General features: G+C 38.0%; 1 pseudogene; it reads right to left on the bottom strand.

Moving 5' to 3' along the window:
- Positions 1-20,427: 20,427 nt before the first annotated feature.
- LOC124080819 (zinc finger protein 740-like) lies at positions 20,428-21,028 on the bottom strand (annotated as a pseudogene).
- Positions 21,029-21,479: the final 451 nt, after the last annotated feature.

Genomic DNA, 21,479 nt, shown 5'->3' with positions numbered 1-21,479 from the left:
GGATTCGACCATGCTTACAGTGAAGGGTGCTTGAGGACCATAGGTTGTTACAGCCTCTTTTAGCTGCTTCACTGTTTTGAAATTTAAAACTTGGTAAAATCGCTGCCCTCCTGCCTCAAATACAGGGCATGTTAATATTTGAGACCTTGTCTCAGGATCCCAACTATCAACTGCGGGGGTTGGGGGCCTCCCAGCATATGGAGGTGGCGCTGTTGGTTGGACACTTACGCCCTCTGGTGATAGAAAGGTGTTAGTAGCAGTCTCCTGTAGAGGTGGTGCTGTTGGTTGGACACTTACACCCTCTGGTGATAGAAAGGTGTTAGTAGCAGTCTCCTGTTGTAACTTTCCCCCTGATGGCTTTTTCTGTTTTACACTTTCTTTCTCTGTCTGACTAGCTTGAGAGGCCTTCTCTTTTACTTGAATCTTTTCCTCTGTCTGACTAACTTGAGAGACCTTCTCTTTTACTTGAATCATTATGTCTTCTTCTTCCTCTACCATTGTCTGAACTGAAGGCTTTGGACTAAGCAAACAAGATACGAATGTCCACAATGGCAATGTGCCAACTGGCAGAGTCCCTGGGCTTTTCTTTTCTATTCTTTTTAAATCTTCACCATGATGGTTCCATTGTGATATATTTAACAACTCCTCCTTAAAAAGCCATGGGCTACATTTTTGTATTATATCAACGTATGCCCTGACTGCTCTTGATTTTACTGGGATGCCTCCTTCCTCTAACAATTTACTTAACACTCTTTCAGTTTGTTTTTTACTAATTTCTGATCCCATATTTCTACTATAATACAACCCAACAAGATGACGCCAAACAAAACCGAGACAGAATGAAATAAAAAGGGAACAACAAAAAGTCATTATAGCCTTTCTATCCTCCTGACATGTGCATCCGTCCTTTCTCCCTATCTGTTCCTCAGACGTACATAGTTTTTCCTCAGATGTGAGCGGTTTTTCTTCCGTCTCACTCATCTCCAGGGACAGGCAACTTAAAACAAAAGTGAAGCAAAATAAAAGAGGAATCTTAAAATGGCTACCCATCCTCTCGCCCTGCCCTCAGGGGCAAGCAGTTTCACTTACCCTCAGTCGCTCCCCGTGCGAGCCACCAAATGCCGCAGTCTGGCTGGGCACAATCAGGAGCCACTTGTCAAAAGAAACTAACTTTATTTTTAGAACCACACACGCCAAACAAAATAGCCTCTCAGGAAAAACCCTCAGAGCCTCAACTGCCACCACCGGCTTTCCACAAGCCTCTCTCTCCCACACCAGCTTCTCTCCACCTCCCACAATCCTCCTGCTCTTGAGGCCGATTGGCTGGGTCACGTGGGCGGAGCCAAAAAAGTCCCCCAATGAGCAGCTCCGTGGTCTGAAAGGGCAGGGAAACAGCCCAATGAGCATCACCGCAGAGGAGCCAATCAGCTAGATGTTGCTGGGGCCGAGGAGCCAATCAGCTAGATGTTGCTGGGGCCGCTGTGAGCCAATCATCAGCCAGCAGCTAGAAGTTTGCTGGCAGCTGGAAGTTTGCTGGGGCCCCTTTGGCTGTGGCTCTCAACAGTCTACTAAATCAAAAGAACTTAGAGAAACAAGGGTGGAGGTAGCAAAGGCTACTAATTTATTTTTAGGAGTGATTAATAGCTAATCATTTATTGGATAATTATGTGCTACTGAATATGCTAATGTTATATGTATATATAATATTACTTAAATTTATCTCCATAATAAACTGATGAGATATGTATAACTATTCCATTTTTTTTTCTGATGATGAATATGAGTGGAGTTAAGTAATTTGCCCCAAATCAGTCAGTTAATAAAAGGCAAAATTCAAATTTAAACAAATCTTACTCTTTAAAGTTTGTTCTCTTAATTGGTCCACTAGCTTCCTTTGAGTTTTTTTTTTTTTAAATATAATCAATTCTGCTGACCAATACAGAAATGTAATTCATCAAATAATAATTCTACAGTTGTACAATTGTGGTTTTTCTTTTAGAAAGTTTGAGTTGGGTAGAAATTATATGATCAATTTGTATTAATCCTGATGATTTTTGAATTCCAAAATTACTACTTATAATCATACCCTTTTAGTATTATTTGTTTTATTAAGAAAAGATAGAAACATAGGTCAAAGTTTTAAAGTTTTGTTTCTGGTGAGAAATTTAGCTGTTGGTCTAAGAAGGTAATAGATCATTATCTCTAAATAACATTGCAACTTGGCTCACATTTGATGATCCTGGGAAAGCTGAAAGTTAGTGCTTCTTTTTTGAGATTAAACTATGGCTTCAAGTAATTTGCAGAAAACTGTCATTCCAATAGACCTGAAGAAAAAAGGAAGAGAAAACAAATTGGATTGTTCTATCAGGTTTCTCCAGAGTTTCAAAATCTTAATTTAGTGTGAACTTGGAGATGAGGTGAGATATAAGAGGGAAATGGGAAAGAGAAGGAATTGACCAGGAACAATGAATAAATTGCTTAGAGAGATCTTCCATCAGAATTCAAGGGTCTCTAACTCCCACTATGTTCTCTTACTTTACTTGATACTTTTAAATTTGGAAAGAATATAGATATATTTCAGATTGGTGATCTCTTGTCTTCAAATGTCAACAATCTGGTTAGCTATCCTAGTTTGTTAAAATATTTTCTCTCCAGTCAAGATGAGGTATTATCAGTTAGAATAAGTATTTGCCTTTTCAATGTGACCACATGGTATGTGTGTTAAATAGGGTTGTCTTCAGGTATAGGCATCAGAAAACCTAAGTTAAAATTCCCCAGGATGGGGATTTACTTTTTCTATATAAGATGAAGTCTGAAGGTGGGTGGATTCTAGTGTTAAGTGGTTCAGGTAAGTTAACACAGTGTCTGATTTTTATTTACTCTCCTTCTTGGTTACAAATAGCAATAGTAGGTTTATCAAGTTTATGGTCAAGGAAGAAGGGTGGGGTTGGGGAATATGGACTTTTTTTAATGTTTCATTAGCCAGAAGTGGATCATGTTGACAATCCCTAGCCGACATGGAGATCAGGAAAGCAAGGATTTAGTTTTCTTATCTGTGTGGTGGAAAGTGAAAGGAGTGGAAGTTTAGAACAATTAAACAACCAACCAAGAATTTTTGTGTTATGCCACTGTAAATCCAGTAGGATCAATAAATGTTAAGCATAAGAAAACATCTTGGTGGAACCTACTCAAAAAGACTTAATAATCATCGTGGCTGTCCACAGCTTAGATGGCCTCTCCAGTAGGTAATACATTCCCTATCACTGCATATATATTTAAATGTTGGATGAACAGACATTTGGCCAATATCCTTTGGAGAAGATTTAAGAATTAGGTAGATAAGGGGATGAAGTTTTCATCTTTAAGACTTGTCTTCAAATCTTTAGTGTCCAATGGTACTCTAAGCATTACAATTTCATGCAATTTGAATATTGTTTCCTCTATATGGCTCACTTTCCTGTCATGTCCAATAGCACAGATCTACTTTACTTGTACCTTAACATTAATTTCCAACAGTGAGCTATCTAGCCTCTGTAAAGAAAATACCTTTATTCTCATCTTAGAAAATCCCTTTTCTTCATCCCAGAAATGTTGACAGAATTGATATTCGAAGATTTTTTTTAAAAGGGGGCACTGTTTTCTATTTATTTCAATGTTTGAAGAATTTTATTTCCTAGATCACTAGTTTGAAATAGTCATCGCAGAGATTTGTTTCAATTTCTATCAAAAACCTAATCCTTTGACCAGGCGCAGTGGCACATGCCTATAATCCCAGTGGTTTGGGAGCTGAGGCAGGAGGATCTTGAGTTCAAAGCCAGCCTCAGCAAAAGCGAGGCACTAAGCAGCTCAGTGAGATCCCATCTCTAAATAAAATACAAAATAGGGGTGGGGATGTGGCTCAGTGGTCAAGTGCCCCTGAGTCCCTACCAAAAAATAACAAAACAAAACAAAAAAACACACCTAACCCTTTAATGAAGACACACTTCTGAAAATAAAGCAATTTTCCTATAATCGTGAATAGAAAACAAATCTTTGGTTTTTAAAGTATCAGGAGATATTTTGCAAAAAGAAAAACTAACCAAAACAATTAAAAAGCTCTTTATAAGCAATGGAAAAGTCCAATCCTCATCAAGTTTAATGGAGTAACCATGGTACTTTAGGTAGAGATGATACAATCATCTCTGCTTAGAGTTCCAATTCCAATAATCATATATATATATGATTCTTACTATCTGGAGAATGTAAAGCTGTAAAGGTTATGTCCAACAAGGATTATTGTGATGGGAGAGAGGCTGAAGATCATCTGTTTTACCTCCCATATTTATAATAAGATAAGAAACCTGAGGCCAAGTCAGGAAACAGGTGATACATCAACTTGCATTTCCATATTCCTAATCCATTTATTTTAGGGAAGAACGTACTGTAGATTTTAACTTTTATTGCCTAATAAACAAAGTATGTAGAGGGTTTCAGAGATGTAAATTTTTTAAAAAATTCCCAATCAAATCCCCAAAGACAACTTGGAATTGTAGAATATTTTACTATCTTAATTTCTTTATACCGTGTATTGGAGAACTCAGCTAATATGTTAATTGATTCACACAATTCCTTCCAATTCTATCCAAAAGGACCAAAAATAAATGAGAAAGCTACACAAGATTCCATTGGATAAATAAGGCCATAACACTGAATAATGAACCACCATTTTTTTGGAAGAAAGAAGACATCTAATATTTAATTCCAAGTGAAAATGCCTAATTATTATCCAGTAGACTCTCCAAAACTCTTCAGAGGGGAAAATGATGCTTATATTTTTAAAAATTTGTATGAAGTTTGTATAAAAATAGTACATTCTAGACTTATGACTGATTGCAATATTTACCCTGTCATTTTCAAGTATAAATATTTAGTGTTACATTATCCAATTGGTGCAATAGACACAGCTTTTATCACGAATCATGGAAAATAACAGAAACCCACCAAAGACGAAGAAAGCAATTTAAGCAAGAGAAAGTTTTAAATGTAAGAAAGACTGAGGAAAATTATAGATTAGATTATGCTTCTCTAAACTGCATTAGGTGGTTCATGCTGAAGCTTTGTCTAACACTATTGTCGATCACATGCCATTTGGAACAAGGCAGATCCATAACAGACAAAATAAGGAAGCTGAATTAGGTGGCAGAATCAGTTATTAAGATAATTCACCTCTAAATACAGTTCTCTGGCCCTGTTACCACAGAGAAAGATTAGAACTGGCTCCAGTACACCAAATAGACTTTACAGGTGAACATGAAAATTTGTTTGCAACTTTTTTTTTTTTTTTTAAGCAGAGCCTTTTGCCTAGGTCTAAAACATGGTGCCTATTATTAACTGCTGGCTTAATGTAATTTTGTGAAATGTAACATGTCTGGAGAAAGTGGGTATTTGGAAGCCAGTACTATCCTGTTTATTTTACCCTCTAGGTGTATACATTAACTGTGATTCTGTGACTTTAGTTATGGTTCCAATATCTATATCTGTTTTATTCTAAGCAGCTGCTCTATTATAAATTCTATATGTCATGCTTAGATTTTAGGTGTTTCTTTCCTCTTTAAAACAACTTAAAGTTCCTTATGATTTGGTCAGCGTACATACTATTTCATTTGATGTTTTATAGCCAATGTGGGAATTTAAAAAAACATTACCAACTAGTTCAAAGAGCTAAATTGAGTCCAGGATTATGGCAAAGTTTGACCCCAAAGTTTAATTTGTAATTTCAGTATGTATCTTGTGCAGTTTGGGGAGCATCAAATGAAATCTACAATTGTCAGAAGCCTTATTACGGTTTAATGCACATTAACTAAAATGTATATATTTTTAGTGTTCATGATGAATGAGTTATTCCCTTATTACACTTTTGAAGTTAGTAAACTATTAAGCTTTAATATAGAACTATTTAGGTTACACTTATGCTCAACTGATTGGAAAGTATTTGTATTTTGATCTGATACATTCTCTCTTCTGGTATAGCCCATTTTCTTCCTGTATGCTTGGAGTGACCTTTGCTTATCTGCTAGCCTTGTTATTTCACTATTGTGTATATACTGGGATTGAAACAATTTACATACAAGAACAACTGACTGAAGTAAAGGGAGAAGGTATTTCTTTGTGTAGATTCCACAATAGCTGTGCAGAAAGGTGTATAGTCAAAGTCAAGTGGTTCCTTTAGAGCACTGTTTTTAATGTGGTATCAACATGAGGTGATTGTAGCTTTTTAAAGTATGAATTCCATGAAAGATTATACTTTCTAGGTGAAATAAAGTATTTACAATAGACTGTGGCTTCAGATGCTGTATGCTGCTTCTTAGACCTTTAAGAAACTTTCTTATTTAACTTTAGAGAATTTTGAGGGCAGTTTTTTTTTCTTTCAAGTTTTAAATGGCTTAATTATCTTAGCAGTCTGTGAATAGTCATACCATTTCACATGCTTTCTGAGAGAAATTAAGTTTCCTTGGCCTCTGAAGATGTTTCTCGTGTAATCAAACAACAGTTTTCTACATACTGATCCTATTTTTTAAATTGTGTTTCTTTGAAGTTCAAGTAGCTGTGGTAGCCTCATCAAAAACAGTCTTCAATCCCTTCTGAATTAAAGCTGAACATTCCACATGCTCCTATCTCTTCTGCAAATTTTTCATCCTTGACCCTCCCATTTAGGTTTTTCTTTTATATCATTCAGTCTTGCAAAAGTTTTGGGGTCACCTTGGATCAGGATTCCCATTAATAAAAAAAGGTACATTTGTTGCATGTCCCTTAAGTTTTGGTACCCATTCTTCTTTGAATCTGAGTTTGCCACAGAGAAATTTATGAGGAAGACATCAGTCATTGAATAAGAGATAAAGACCTCAGATAGCCACAGTCTTCCTGTTTCTTCATGCCACAGAGTTTCAGGAGATATGGCTCATTCCCCATGTTGACACTGACTGTGTAAAGGTAGTAGGTGGGCAGATGGGCCTTTGGGACGATGTTGTGCTCTTACCCACGACCCAGTTGCCGACCCATGAACTTGAATATCAGCATGCCAGAGTGAGTGCCTTGCTGCTGCCTTCCACCCACCAGACTGCATGGTTTCTCCCACCCCACAACTTAGCCAGGCTTACCAGCCCAGGGAGGTTTTGCCTCATGGTGTACCACAGCTGCCCTGAACTGCCCCACGCAGCCACTTCCCTCACCCAAGTGGAGAAGGCAGTGGGTCTGGTTGCTACAGCAACTGCTGCCATTGGCCCCTTCCATTGTTACCCACCCAGCACCCGAGTCTGGCCTCCCAGTAGGATCCACTGGATTATAAGACTTCATATTCTATGGGAAGATGGATTCTTTGGCAAGGGCAGCAGAGGGGAAAGATGGGGCCAGGAAACATTACCCGACTCCACCCCACCTGGATTTTTTGTACCAATTTGCAGTCCTACCAGCAAAGCATGAGTGTGCCTTTTTCCACACATCCTCCTATCAACACTTATTGTTGTTTGTATTCTTAATAACTGCCATTCTGGCTGGGGTGAGATGAAATCTTAGAGTAGTTTTGATTTGCATTCTCTAATTGCTAGAGATGTTGAACATTTTTTTTTTCATTTTTTTAGTTGTAGTTGAACACAATACCATTAATTAATTAATTATATGTGGTATTAGGGATAGAACCAAGTGTCTCACACATCCTAGGCGAGCGCTCTACCGCTATGCCACAATTCCAGACCTGAACATTTTTTCATATATTTGTTGATAGATTGTATGTCATCTTCTGAGAAGTGTCTGTTCAATTCCTTAGCTCATTTATTGATTGGGTTAAGTTTTTTTTGAGTTCTCTATATATCCTAGAGATGAGTGCTCTATCTGATGTGTGGGGGGTAGAAATTTGCTCCAATTCTGTAGGCTCTCTTGACCTCATTGTTTCTTTTGCTGAGAAGCAGCTTTTTAGTTTGAATCCATTTCATTTATTGATTTTTTAAATTTTATTTCTTGTGCTATAGGAATCTTGTTAAAGAAGTTGGGACCTAATCTGACATGATGAAGATTTGGGCCTTCTTTTTCTTCTATTAGGCATAGGGTCTCTGGTCTAATTTGCAGGTCCTTCATCCACTTTGAGTGGAGTTTTGCGCATGATGAAGAGATAGGGGCTTAATTTCACTTTGCTACATATGGATTTCCAGTTTTCCCAGCACCATTTGTTGAAGAGGCTAGCTTTTCTCGAATATGTTTTTGGTGCCTTTATCTAGTATGAGATAACTCTATTTATGTGGGTTTGTCTCTGTGTCCTCTATTCTGTACCATTGGTCTACCAGTCTATTTTGGTACCACTACCATGCCGTTTTTGTTCTATTGCTCTGTAGTATGGTTTAAGGTCTGGTATAATGATGCCTCTTGCTTCACTCTTCTTGCTATGGATTGCTTTAGCTATTCTGAGTCTTTTATTTTCCAAGGTGAATTTTATGATTGTTTTTTCTATTTCTTTGAGGAATGTCATAGGAATTTTTGATTGAAATTGCATTAAATCTATATAGTGCTTTTGGTAGTACGGCCATTTTGACAATGTTAATTCTGCCTATCTAAGAATAACGGAGATCTTTCCATCTTCTAAGTTCTTCTTGAATTTCTTTAGTGTTCTGTAGTTTTTGTTGTAGAGGTCTTTCACCTTTTTCGTTGAGACCCAAGTATTTTATTTTATTTTATTTTATTTTTTGAGGCTATTATAAATGGGGTAGTTTTCCTAGTTTCCTTTTCAGAGGATTTGTCACTGACGTACAGAAATATCTTTGATTTATGGGTGTCGATTTTATATCCTGCTATGTTGCTGAACTCATTATTTCTAGAAGTTTTTTGGTGGAATATTTTGGATCCTTTACATATAGAATCATGTCATAGGCAAATAGGGATAGTTTGAGTTCTTCTTTTCCTACCCATATTCCTTTAACTTCTTTTGTCTGTCTAATTGCTCTGGCCAGTGTTAAGAACTATGTTAAATAGAAGTGGTTGTGGCTCAGTGATAGAGCACTTGCCTAGCATGTGTGAGGGCCCTGGGTTAGATCTTCAGCACCACATATAGACAAATAAAAGTATGTGTCCATCTACAACTAAAAAAAAAAAATGGGAGTGGTGAAAGAGGACATCCTGTCTTGTTTCAGTTTCTGAGGGAATTCTTTCAATTTTTCTCCATTTAGAATGATGTTCACTGGGGCTTAGCATAGATAGCTTTTACAGTGTTGAGATATGTTCCAATTTTCCATAGTTTTTCTATTTTTTTGAACATGAAAGGGTGTTGTATTTTGTTGAATGCTTTTTCTGCATCTGTTGAGATGATCATATGATTTTTAAGTCTTTGATGTGATAAATTACATTTATTGATTTCTAGCTTTGTATCCCTGGGATGAACCCCACTTGAATGTGGTGCCCTAACTTTTTGATATGTTTTTGTATTCGATTTGCCAGAATTTTATTGAAAATTTTTGTGTCTACGTTTATTAGAGAGATCGGTCTGAAGTTTTCTTTCTTTGATGTGTCTTTGGAATCAGGGTGATATTGGCTTCATAGAATGAGTTTGGAAGTGCTCCCTCCTTTTCTATTTCCTGAAATATTAGTTCTCCTTTAAAGGTCTTGTATAGAACTCTGCTGTGTATCCATTTGGTCCTGGGCTTCAGATGGCATCTTCTGTTTCACCACTTGAAACTGAGGTGTTTAAATTGTATATATATATTCCTGATTCAATTTGGGAAAATCATATCACTCTAGAAATTTGTCAATGACTTCAATATTTTCTATTTTATTGGAGTACAAGTTTTCAAAATAATTTCTAATTATCTTCTGTATTTCTGTAGTGTCTGTTGTGATATTTTCTTTTTCATCACATATGCTAGTAATTTCAGTTTTTTCTCTCCTTCTCTTCATTAGCTTGACTAAGGGTTTGTCAATTTTATTTATTTTTTCAAAGAACCAACTTTTAGTTTTGTCAATTTTTTCAATTGTTTATTTTGTTTCAATTTCATTGATTTCAGCTCTGATTTTAATTATACTTCTTCTACTTTTGGTGTTGATTTGTTCTTCTTTTTCTATGGCTTTGACATATAACGTTAGGTCATTTATTTGTTGACTTTTCTTCTTTTAAGGAATGAACTCCATGCAATGAATTTTCCTCCAAGTACTGCCTTCATAATGTCCCAGGGATTTCAATACATTGTATCCATTCTCATTCACTTCTAAGAATTTTTTAATCTCCTTCTTGATGTCTTTTGCAACCCATTGTTCATTCAGTAGCATATTATTTAGTCTCCAGGTGTTAGAGTAGCTTTTATTTTTATTTTATCATTGATTCCTAATTTAATTCCATTATGATCTGATAGAATTCAGGGTAGTATCTCCACTTTTTTCTGTTTGCTAAGAGTTGCTTTGTGGCATAATATATGGCCAATTTTAGAGAAGGATCTATGTGCTACTGAGAAGAAAGTGTATTCACTTGTTGAAGGTTGAAATATTCTATATATGTCAGTTAAGTCTAAGTTAGTGATTGTACTATCGAGTTCTATAATTTCTTTGTTCAGCTTTTGTTTGGGAGATCTATCCAGGGTGAAGGAAGTGTGTTAAAGTCACCCAGAATTATTGTGTTGTGGTCTTGAACTTGAGAAGAGTTTGTTTGATGACTGTAGATGCTCCATTGTTTGGCATGTATAAATTTATGATTGTTATGTCTTGTTGATGAATGGTTCCCTTAAGATGTATGAAATATCCTTCCTTATCCCTTTTGATTAACTTTGGCTTGAATTTTACTTTATTTGATACGAGGATGGAAACCTCTCCTTATTTCCGCAGTCCATGTGAAAGTGGTATGATTTTTCCCAACCTTTCACCTTCAATCTGTGGATGTCTTTTCCTATGAGATGAGTCTCATGGAGGCAGAATATTGTTGGCTCTTTTTTAAAATCCCAATCTGCCAGTCTGGTGTATTTTGATTGGTGAGTTTAGGCCATTGATATTCAGGATTATTGTTGAGACATGATTGTATTCCCAGCCATTTTTGTTTATTTTTGTTATTTAACTTGACTTGGTTTCTCCTTTGATTAGTTTTTCCTTTAGTGTAATACCTCCTTTTGCTGATTTTTATTGTTTTTCAATTCCTCTTCATGGAATATTTTGCTGAGGATGTTCTGTAGTGCAGGCTTTCGAGTTGTAAATTCTTTTAACTTTTGTTTATCATGGAAGGTTTTTATTTCATCATCCTATCTAAAGCTTAATTTTGCTGGATATAAGATTCTTGGTTGGCATCCATTTTCTTTCAGAGCTTGATATATGTTTTTCCAGGGAGCTTCTGGCTTTCAGGGTCTGGGGTGAAAAATATGCACATAATCTAATTGGTTTCCCCTTATATGTAATCTGATTCCTTTCTCTCATTTCTTTTAATATTCTGTTCTTATTCTGTATGCTAACCATTTACATTATAATGTGCCTTGGTGTAGATCTGTTTTGATTTTTACATTTGGTGTCCTTTTAGCCATTTGATTTTCCAATTCATTCTTCATGTTTGGAAAATTTTCTGACATTATTTCATTGAATAGATTGTTCAGTCCTTTGGTTTGGAACTCTATGCCTTCCTCTATCCCAATAATTCTGAAATTTGGTCTTTTTATGCTATCTCATAATTCTTGAATGTTCTGTTCATGGTTTCTTACCATCTTCACTGTGTTGTCAACTTTATTTTCAAGATTATGTATTTTGTCTTCAGTGTCTGAGGTTCTGTCTTCCAAGTGATCTAATCTGTTGGTCATGCTTTATATTGAGTTTTTAATTAGGTTTATTGTTTCCTTCATTTCAAGGATTTCTGTTTTTTTTTCCCAGAACCTCAATGTCCTTACTGAAGTAATCTTTTGCTTCCTGTATATGCTTATGTAGCTCTTTGTTGAAATGATATTTTGCTGCCTGTATTTGTTCTCTTATGTTATCCTTTAATTCATAGACCATTTTAATTATGTACATCCTCAACTCCTTTGTTGTAATTTCTTCTGCTGTGCTGGCCATGGATTCTAATAATGTAGTATCTTTGGGGCACTTTCTTCCCTTGTTTTTTCATGTTGTTCATGTGTCTTAACTTCTATCACTGTGGATCCCAGGTGTTAATGTTTTTACCCTATAGGCTTATAGTGTCCTGCTGGGTTCCAATACCTCCTCTTTCAGGGGGAGATCAATATGAACAGATCCAAATACAACAATATATAGCCTTAAACCAAATAGATCTTATAATGACATTTATGGTTTTGTCACAATATTCGAAATGGTGAGTTCAATTATTATTTACAATATATATAGTAGGTTTGCAAAGGGTCTGATGGTGGACAAAGAGAGAACTGGGGGTGGGGTGGAGAGTGAGATGTTAAGGAGGTAGGATGTAAGGATATAGTGTTATTAGATCTTAGGAAGTGGGAAAGAGGAACCTAAACAAGTTGGCTCATAATAGGAGAAAAGAGTAATTTGGGGGAGATACATAAATAAGAAGACAATTTGGAGAGTTCAAAAAACAAACATAAAAATTAAGAAAAATAAAAAATGTAAAAATAGAAAAAAGTATATGCAACACAGCTGAAATATACTATTAAGACATCCCAATTCTTAGTAGCCTAATTCATGAAAAGTACTTGGTTTCACAAATGTTGGGGATTTGAGGGTGGGAGAATAGAGAGTAAAGATGAAAAAAAAAAAAAAAGGACAAACAATCTCGAAGAAAAATACAAGGATTGTTTTTGTTGGGGTTCAGTATCTTTCCTGCTTTCCTTCTCATCCAATAGGTGGGGTTGTCTGTTGGTTGCTAGTATCTCCACCCTTAGGATGGTGAAGGTTATTAGGGTGGGAGGGGTGGTCTTAGGGGTGGAACTCCTGGAAGTGAAAGACGAATCTAAAACAGTTGGCTAGTAGCTGGAGAAAAGAGGGAAAGTAATTTTGGGGAGACAAGTAAGTGGGAAGACAATAGAGAATATAACAAACAAGAAACATAAAAAAATTAACTATAACACTTGCTGGTCCCCAATGGGAGACTGCACCTCAAGGATCTCCTTCAGGGCCCACTCGTGTGATACGAGTACCTGGTCTTTTCTCCTTATATCACTTGTAGACCTCACAATTCCTGGTCTCTAATTTAGACTCTAAACTGTATTTCCCTCACCTCCCTCCCTTTCTACTTCCCCATCAGGAACCTCTCTCTTTGGAGGTCTAGTGTGCTGCACTCTGGGGGCTGCACACCTGTCACAAGAGCTGTTTTGAATTGAGCAGTTCAGGACCAAGCTTTGTGAGCTACTTAACCACATAGCTGCAAGCACTGTGCTGGGTTAGTGGCTGCGGGGGAGGGGAGAAAGGGGAGTTGGGGACTATAGGTACCTTGATATTGCTTCTAGGCCCCAGCCAGTGTCTCAAGCTAGGCATTGCCCCAACTAAAGATGATGACAAAGGTGTCCCAAAATGGAGGTAGTTGTTTTCAGAGATGGGGTGTTGGGTTGGCTTGGGCTGGGTGATGGCATTGGGCAATGTATTCAGAGATGCAGCTCTGTGGAGTGCAGTGTTGTGGCTGGGAGCTGTCGCCAGACCCTGTCCAGGGTCCCCAGGTACAGGCTACTGCATTAGGGGACTATAGCAATGGTTGCAGCGTCCCAAGATGGAGGTGACCAGAGGAGCCTCACATTGGTAGGTGGGGGTCCACACAGGAGTGGTGGTTGGAGGTCCTGCATGAGGGGGTGGGGTAGGGGAATGGTTGTGGGGGTGTCAGCAGTCATGAGTTCTGTGTGGGAGCGGTGGTTGGGATTCCTGTGTAGGTGGGCAGCCAGGGTTCCTGTGCGGGCACTGATGCTGGGGTTCCTTCTCAGGCACAGCAGCCAGAGGTCCTGCGTGGGTGAGTGGCTGGGTGTCTTTGCTGATGCTGAGGCCTGGGGACCTGTGCAGGCACTGTGGCCCAGATTCCTATGTAGGAGCAGCTGTCTGGAGTCCTCTGATAATTCAAAGAGAAACAATATTCCCAGTACTTGAATTCCAGGTCCCAGAGTGACACAGAATTCAGCCTCCCTCTAGCCCACCATCTTGGATCTCCTGGGTTTTTAATTTGATACATTTTATTTCTTTGAAGCTTCTTGAAAGCTCTCACATGTTGTCCTTAAGGTACACAACAAAAATGTTAATTTCCTTGGCAATCTCAGAGTTTTTATTTTTTATTTTTGTGTCCTCTTATAGTATAAACTTACTATAGAATCTCTTGGATTTGAGTGTATGTTCATGAAAGATTTTGGAGAAAAAGTCATGAGTAGTGAGTTGAAATGTTGAATTGGGTAATATTGTAAGTTTTGAATTTTTATTGCACAAAGACTAAATAAAAATATTACCTTTTTCTACTTTGTATAGAATAAGGCTGAATTCTGCTTTGTGAAAAGCTAAACCAGAGATGTTAGGGGAAAATTGAAACAGTCTACTCAGCACTGAATTATATTTACCAATCTCTGAAATCAAATGAGTGTGTTAAATATACCTTATGAATCTCTAGATGGAAAAAAATTTATTATGATGATTGTTCTTTTCACAGATAGCATCAGGAGAGACCAGTTAAATAAGAGTGTGGAGAATAAAAACATAAGCCTTAGGGGAAAATGAAAAATTTTCAACATTGATTTCTCACCAAAATTCAAATGGAGTGAAAATTGAGATACTTTCTTCCACTCTTCTCAAGAATGATTAAAGCAGTTGATAACTCTCAAGGCTGGGGAGGGTATGAGAAAACAAGACCTCTCATTTATTTCTGGTGGGACTATAAAATGGCTTATGTGATTTGGAGGGTAATTTTTATAGTATCTCTCAAAAGCACTAAGAAATATAATAATCTTTGACTAGGAAATTCCACCTATACTTAAAAATCCTTCTGTAAGTTGGAAAATATAAGCCAAATAACAGATAGTAGTATTGTTTGTGATAGTGAAAAACTGTATATACCCAATAGTCATTGATAAGGTAGTGGTTGAGAAAATGGAGGTGCATTTTTAGAGTGGCAAAAAATGTGTATTAAAAAATAATTAACTACTGAAAAGGAAAAATGTGTATATATTGAAAAAAATTTAAAATATTATGTATAGCTCAAACTCATTTTGATTTTTAAAAAAGTATATGATTATATCTGCCTTATGAGTTGAACAAGGCCCATCTATCTAGTAAAGGCTCTATTAAGAATATTTCTTATGTTAAATCTCTTAAAAACTGTTTATATGGTTCCAACAATAGCAAATTAACAGAATTTAGTAAAAAGGGACCTGGAAGTTAATGTGCTTGTAGTTCTGGTTCTTTCATAGGCAATTTACAATTTTGTCCAAGTCGACTAAATTCAGTGTTTTGGTTTGTCTATCCAATGAATGGGAAGCTTAAAGATGAACTGAAATAGAATAATACAAAGTGTTTCTGTACATAAAAATTGAATAGTTTGTAGTTGCCTTTTCATTTCCTTCTTTGTGAGTTGTTTTTAAAATATGAATATCTTTAAGTTATTCAAAGCATACTATCTTTGTCTTATTAAACGCACGGAATGATTTCTTATTGGAATCTTATCTTGGACAAAAATAGTTTTCTCCTTTCTTTGAGTATCCTGTCACAGTTTTGAAGTGTACCTTCTTAGTTAAGGGTGGCTATGTAGAACAATTTTCCTAAATTAACTATTGTCTTTTGAGTTTTTATCAGCTCTCTCTCTCACACACACACTTTGTCTTAATGCAAACTTTATTTCTTTTGTACAAGTGGGCTAATTGTAGCCTTATATTTCCATTAGATTCAATGATATTTAATAATGGCCTTGTATTGTATTCTAGATCATAACATTGCTCTTTTCTCATAATTAAGTGTTTTGTTACAACTCCTGCTTTTCAATTTAATGGATGAACTTTGTGGTACAGAGTGTGGTGGTTGAATTTTTGTTTACACTAGGATTTTTCATTATTTCTTTTAGGTTTCTTAAGATAATTTTCCTTTCTTTTTGGCCACAAATGTAAAGGTTATCTGCTTTTAAAAATGTCTCTGGTTAATTGGTCACCATACATGTATTCCTTACATTACATACATGGTGAAAGCTGAGTTTGAGAAAAAATCACAGGCAACTAGGAACAGATCTGTTCTAATTTCTCATTCTGGTTTATGATGTTGTTTACAGGAAGTGCTATGACAATTACCTAACACATACATTAAGGAGTGCATCATTATGTGTCACTCACAGAGGAGGTAACCCCTAAGCAAGAACAAAATTAAATATTTCTGGTTCAGCACTTGATATCACTTAACATGACAAACTCCTTTGTGCAGATGTCTAAAGGGCTTCCAAAGCATTTAGAAGGTCAAAGTCAGTTCCAGTTAAACACGATTAATGGTTATTTTAATTAATTAATTTTACTTAATTTATTCTTTATATTCTTATCAACTCTAGAAATAAGACAAGTTTTAAACAAACTCATAAGAAAGAAATAAAATTAAATTAGCAAGACTAATTAGTCATGAAGAATGAAAATTTCCAATGACTCTTGAGTATCTAGATCAAAAAATGTTAGTATGAATATAATGCAAAATACATGCATGATTATGCATTTTCCAGTCACTGTATGAGAATTAAAATGAAAGTCTTGGCATTTTTTAAGAATACATTTTATTTTACTCAATATAATTGAAACACCATTTCAGTATGTGATCGATTTAAAATATTATGGAGATATTTTATTTTCTTTTTTAAATACTAAATCTTTGAAATCCAGTATGTATTTTATACTTATAGCACATCTCAGTTTGGACAAGTCATATTTCATCTGCTCAAAGCTGTATGTTTCCAGAGGCTACTTTATTGAACAGTGCAGGTCTAGATTTTTAAATTTGAAGTTAGAGTACTAGTTCATTTCTCATTTATCTTGATGAGAGACATAGAATGGCTAGCATGTTATTATAATTAGAATAATTACTAAGTGTTTAAAAATGACAACCAACTCTAAGGACATATAGCAAACCACCACTTAATCTTAATAAAGGAAATGTAATGGATACATTGCTGATTCAATGCCAAAGCATAAGAAAAATACAAGCTGCTAGTGCCTTCAATTATGCAACAAATACAACTGTAACCCACAAATCCAAAGGGAAAAGTAAAACTAATGAGCTTTGGTTGGAATAAGACCAATGGCGGAACCAGTTTGACCACACAAGTATTTCCTGCAGTCTCTTGGGGAGATGGATTTAAGGGCCACACTCTGGTACTGAGGGCAGAGAGCCAAAGGGCAAAACCAATATCTTCCAAATGTCAACTTTTATATGTTGCCCATCTGTTAGTCTCTCTCTCTCTTTTTTTAGAAAGCCCCATTATTTTTATTTGAATATCCCCAAGAAGGAACATATACTGCACTTTAATGGTAAAAAGATACAAGTATATAACATTTTATAAAAACTACCATTTAAAAGTGATCTTGTTCATTTGATAGTCCCTACCCCCATAGCAAAATAAGTATATTTTTTAAAAAAGGTGGAGAGGAAGAAGGATAGGAGGGGAATTGTTGAAGATAAAAGCCCCAGGGCCACAGTAGAGGCAAAGAGCATCTGGGAAGAGGCCTGAAAGCTGTGGTGGGACTCCACTCTTTTAACCCTCCAATGTCAAGCTGTGGGGCACAATCAATAGCTAAGTGATGAAAAGAGGCTGCTGGAGGTGGATGGAAAAGATGAGAAGGACAGGGTTGGTGTGGTCTGGTGCAGGAACTCACCCAGGAACTGCCACTACTCTTTCCTAGGTCCTCCAACTCCATATCCTGGTCTCTGAGAGCCTGCCCTATCTCCATTTACCCTCACTCCAAACACACCTAAGGCATCTTTCCAGTGTTTGGCCCCAACCCTGCAGAAGAGGGGTGGGGTATTGGGCCCAGGAACCTTGTCATTGGTCCCCATTCTATGGATTCCCTGGGGTAGAAGCGGGGCTTCTGGGCCTGTGGGTGCTCACTCCTTTCATTCCTTTGCTCATCTTTTCACACATCCATTGTCCCACATCAGCATGTGAACTGGACTAATCACCATTCCCCAGCCTCAGCAGGAAAGGTTCTGGTATGGCCATCTGCACTGCTCAGAATTTCCCTCAATTCCACTTACCCAGGCAGGTGGCCAGATCTGAGGGGTGTGTATGTGTGTGTGTGGGGGGGGCACATTATGACCTAGCACACACATTTGAACAGAAAGAAGCACAGGTCATGTGTGTGATTCTCTCCACATCTCAAAAAGATCAGCTCCAATTGGCAGGGAGAGAGCTCCCAATTTCAAAAGGACAGCTTTCTCAAGGTATCTTCATTCCCAGACTTAAATAACAGAAAAATCCCAGCCTCAGCAGAGCCTGTAATAGGTAGAGGGCTGGCCCTTTCCTTTCAGGGACCACGGCGAGAATCGAAGGATCAAGATTTGGGTTCTGGAGAACATCAAATGAGAGTGTCAGCTTAAAGCTAGGGCAACACATGGTGGGAAACGACTCCCCGCAAAGATCTCAGATGCTGTCCTCGAAAAGCTAAAGGGTGCCAGGTCTCCTTTTTTCCCTGAAATACCCCTACTTCAGGGATATGGAAGACCCCTGTCCCCAGCCTTCTCGGAATAGGTAATAGCCAGGAGATTGCTGCCATTGTTTATTTTCTGAGCAATGAAACTATACTTCCCGAAAGTTTCATCCCAGATCCCCATTGTCAGCTTGGAGCTCAAGTTCACCTGGTTTCCATGATTACACCTGACAGTGCCCTACCCCAAAGGTAAATGCAGGCCACGTGGGGTCAACCAAATCCCAGAACCTTCCATAAGGATCCTTCTGTTTGCATAAGGAGAATTTTGTTTGTTTTTATTTCATCTTAGAAAATTCACATTCAAAAGCCCTGACTTGGGTTAGAAACATCCAAACCACCATCCTGTTGAACCAGTCTGAAAAATCTCCTCTGGAACAGAGGAGGCTGAACAGAGCCTTTTTGCTCCCTAAATAAAATTCCTCAGCTCCTATTTGGGACCCAAGCAGTAGGCTATTTTATGCACATCCTCCCCTAAGTTGTGGGTGATAAAAGGGTTTGGCTCAACAATATGCCATCTCCTCCAAGCACACAAATGTGAGCACTCACATACCACACACTCATCTGATCACTTTCTTGAAGGAGGAGAGTGGTGGAGCAGAAAGGATCAAGAAGGTACGGTTAAGAATGAAACCTAAATTAGGTTTCTTCCTGCAGTCCTTCCTCTGCAGCATCCCTCTCTACCCATCTTTGTTGGGCAGGAATGGCCATCAAGAAGAGAGCCAAATTCTTGTTCTTAGGGTCCTGGCCTTGTGTTCTTTCCAATCTCCTCTATACCTGAATACAGGACTTGGGCAGGGAGAACTGCTCCTCCTGCTCCACAGTCATGTCAGGGCCCCAATTCCTCTGTTTCCTTAACCACTGTTAGCAAATTTTGGACTAATCTTGGGTTGTTCCTTAGAGGACACAAGGGGAGAACCCACTTTAACATCCATGACTCCTGCTCAACACCTCTGTCTGGCTTTAGGAGTCAATGACAGTGAGGTAGCCATAAACCATATACAAGACCAGTTGCCCAGAGAGAAGGAAAGGGCTTCATGGACCACTCTCACCCAAGTTTCCTCCAGAAGGCACTTGAGCTGATCCCATCACATATGGTGCAACATGGGCCATTACAACACCCATGGGCACATTCTTGCTCTTGAGGAGGTAAGCAGTACTATCTTCTCTTCCTCGACCCAGCCCTCGTTTGTCTGCTTCTCCCATTGTCTTTACTTTTGTCCCTAGAGTGTATAAAAAAGCCAGAGTAAGCTCAGCTGCCATCCCTGATCCTATTCTCCTTCAAAGAGGAGGTGAGGTGCAAAACTGGAACACTGAGGATCCTCTGTAACTAAAAACTCAATCTTGGGGTGGGTCTGGACTAGCCACAGTCCCTGCTTTTGGACTAGGACTTTAAGTCGCCAGATTACCTGTGTCCATAGTTTACCTGCTGAAATTGCTTTTGGAGAAACAAAAACAAGAACACAACAAACATATCCCCTTTCCCAAACTTTTCCATTTTAGCTGCCAGCTGAAGTCTAAGGTTGTGGGAGCCACACTTCAGTCTTGATCCTGTACCTTGAGTCCTCACAACTTCAGTCAAGAGCCCAGGGACTAGCTTCCCTACCCAGGAATGCAGTAGGAACTTCCCCAAAATACTCAGTCTCAGATTACTTATAGAGCTGAGGCTCTGAAGCCACTGTCCCTGTGCATACTTCTGGTCTCCTGGGTCCACTCCTCCAGGAGGGGGAGGAGGGAGACAGGTTCAGATGGGGTGGTGGTGGGACCATCAGACCAGAGGGTATGCCCTCTTCTGTAGATTCTTCTGATCACTCCCACCACCCAGGATCCCTTGCACCTAAAGAGAAAACTGCCCATCAGAAGTCTTCTACTGGCACCCTTAGCATACCCGTTTGTGTCTGAGTAATCAATCCATCTGTCCGAGAAAAACACTGATGACATCGTTCATACTGGTAAGGCTTTTTGCCACTGTGTACACACTTGTGGTGTTCCAGGTGGTACTTCTGAATGGGTCATATATCACATATATCACACTCAAATGGTTTCTCACCAGTGTGAATAAGGATGTGCCTCTTGAGGTGGTAACTTCTCCTAAAGGCTCCAAAGCAGTGTTCATAAATAAAATTTTGGGGAATCTTTACTTGAAAAGAACCATCTTGCTCCACTACCACCACCTTTTTATATGTTTTGAGTGAGAAGCCTCAGCCAAGCTGTCTTCATCTTTATAGCTCTGGGACTTATTGTCTTTTTGGTGGCCCTGACTCAAGCACCTCAGCACACCAAGGCTACCTGCCTGTTCACCATTCTTGGCCTGCTTGCTGGCAGTCTGGCTTAGCATCATCTTCTTGCTGGCTGCAGTGGGAACCAAACTCACGCCTGCTAGGCCTTCACAAGCCAGGAGACGTTCCTGAGCCATGCTGACTTTTCACTTCATGCAACCCAAAAGTTCAGGCATTCCTTGATCCAGCTTTCCTTAAGACACTGCCTTTTGAAGAACTGTCACTAAATCACAGTAATGGCTTCTTTATGTTCTTTCAGTCCTGCTTCCATATTGAACTGCCTGTGTCTGCCACATGAAGCTTGGTGAACTGATAGGCAGACTGGCTGGTGGGATGTACAGTAAGGCTGTTGTATGATATTGCAGTTAAAGGTAGGAATATCTTGCATTTATGCAGCATTCAATTATTCAGAGGGCATCTTCATTTATTCTTCCATAACTTTTGAAAGCAGGTTTTTCTAATTATGGCTTACTAAGCAAACTAAAGCCAGAAATTTTCCTTTTAACAAATGATTATTGAGTAATCAATAAGAAAGAAATTATGTTGTGTTCAAGATATAAAGGTAAATGTTACTTCAGAACTTTGAAATACAAGACATCACATAAATCAC

This window comes from Marmota monax, unplaced genomic scaffold (genome assembly GCF_021218885.2).
Source record: "Marmota monax isolate L192 unplaced genomic scaffold, Marmota_monax_Labrador192_F-V1.1 WCK01_AAM20220418_F8-fsc00048, whole genome shotgun sequence".
Lineage (NCBI taxonomy): Eukaryota > Metazoa > Chordata > Mammalia > Rodentia > Sciuridae > Marmota > Marmota monax.
This window is presented reverse-complemented; position numbering and strand designations above follow the sequence as displayed.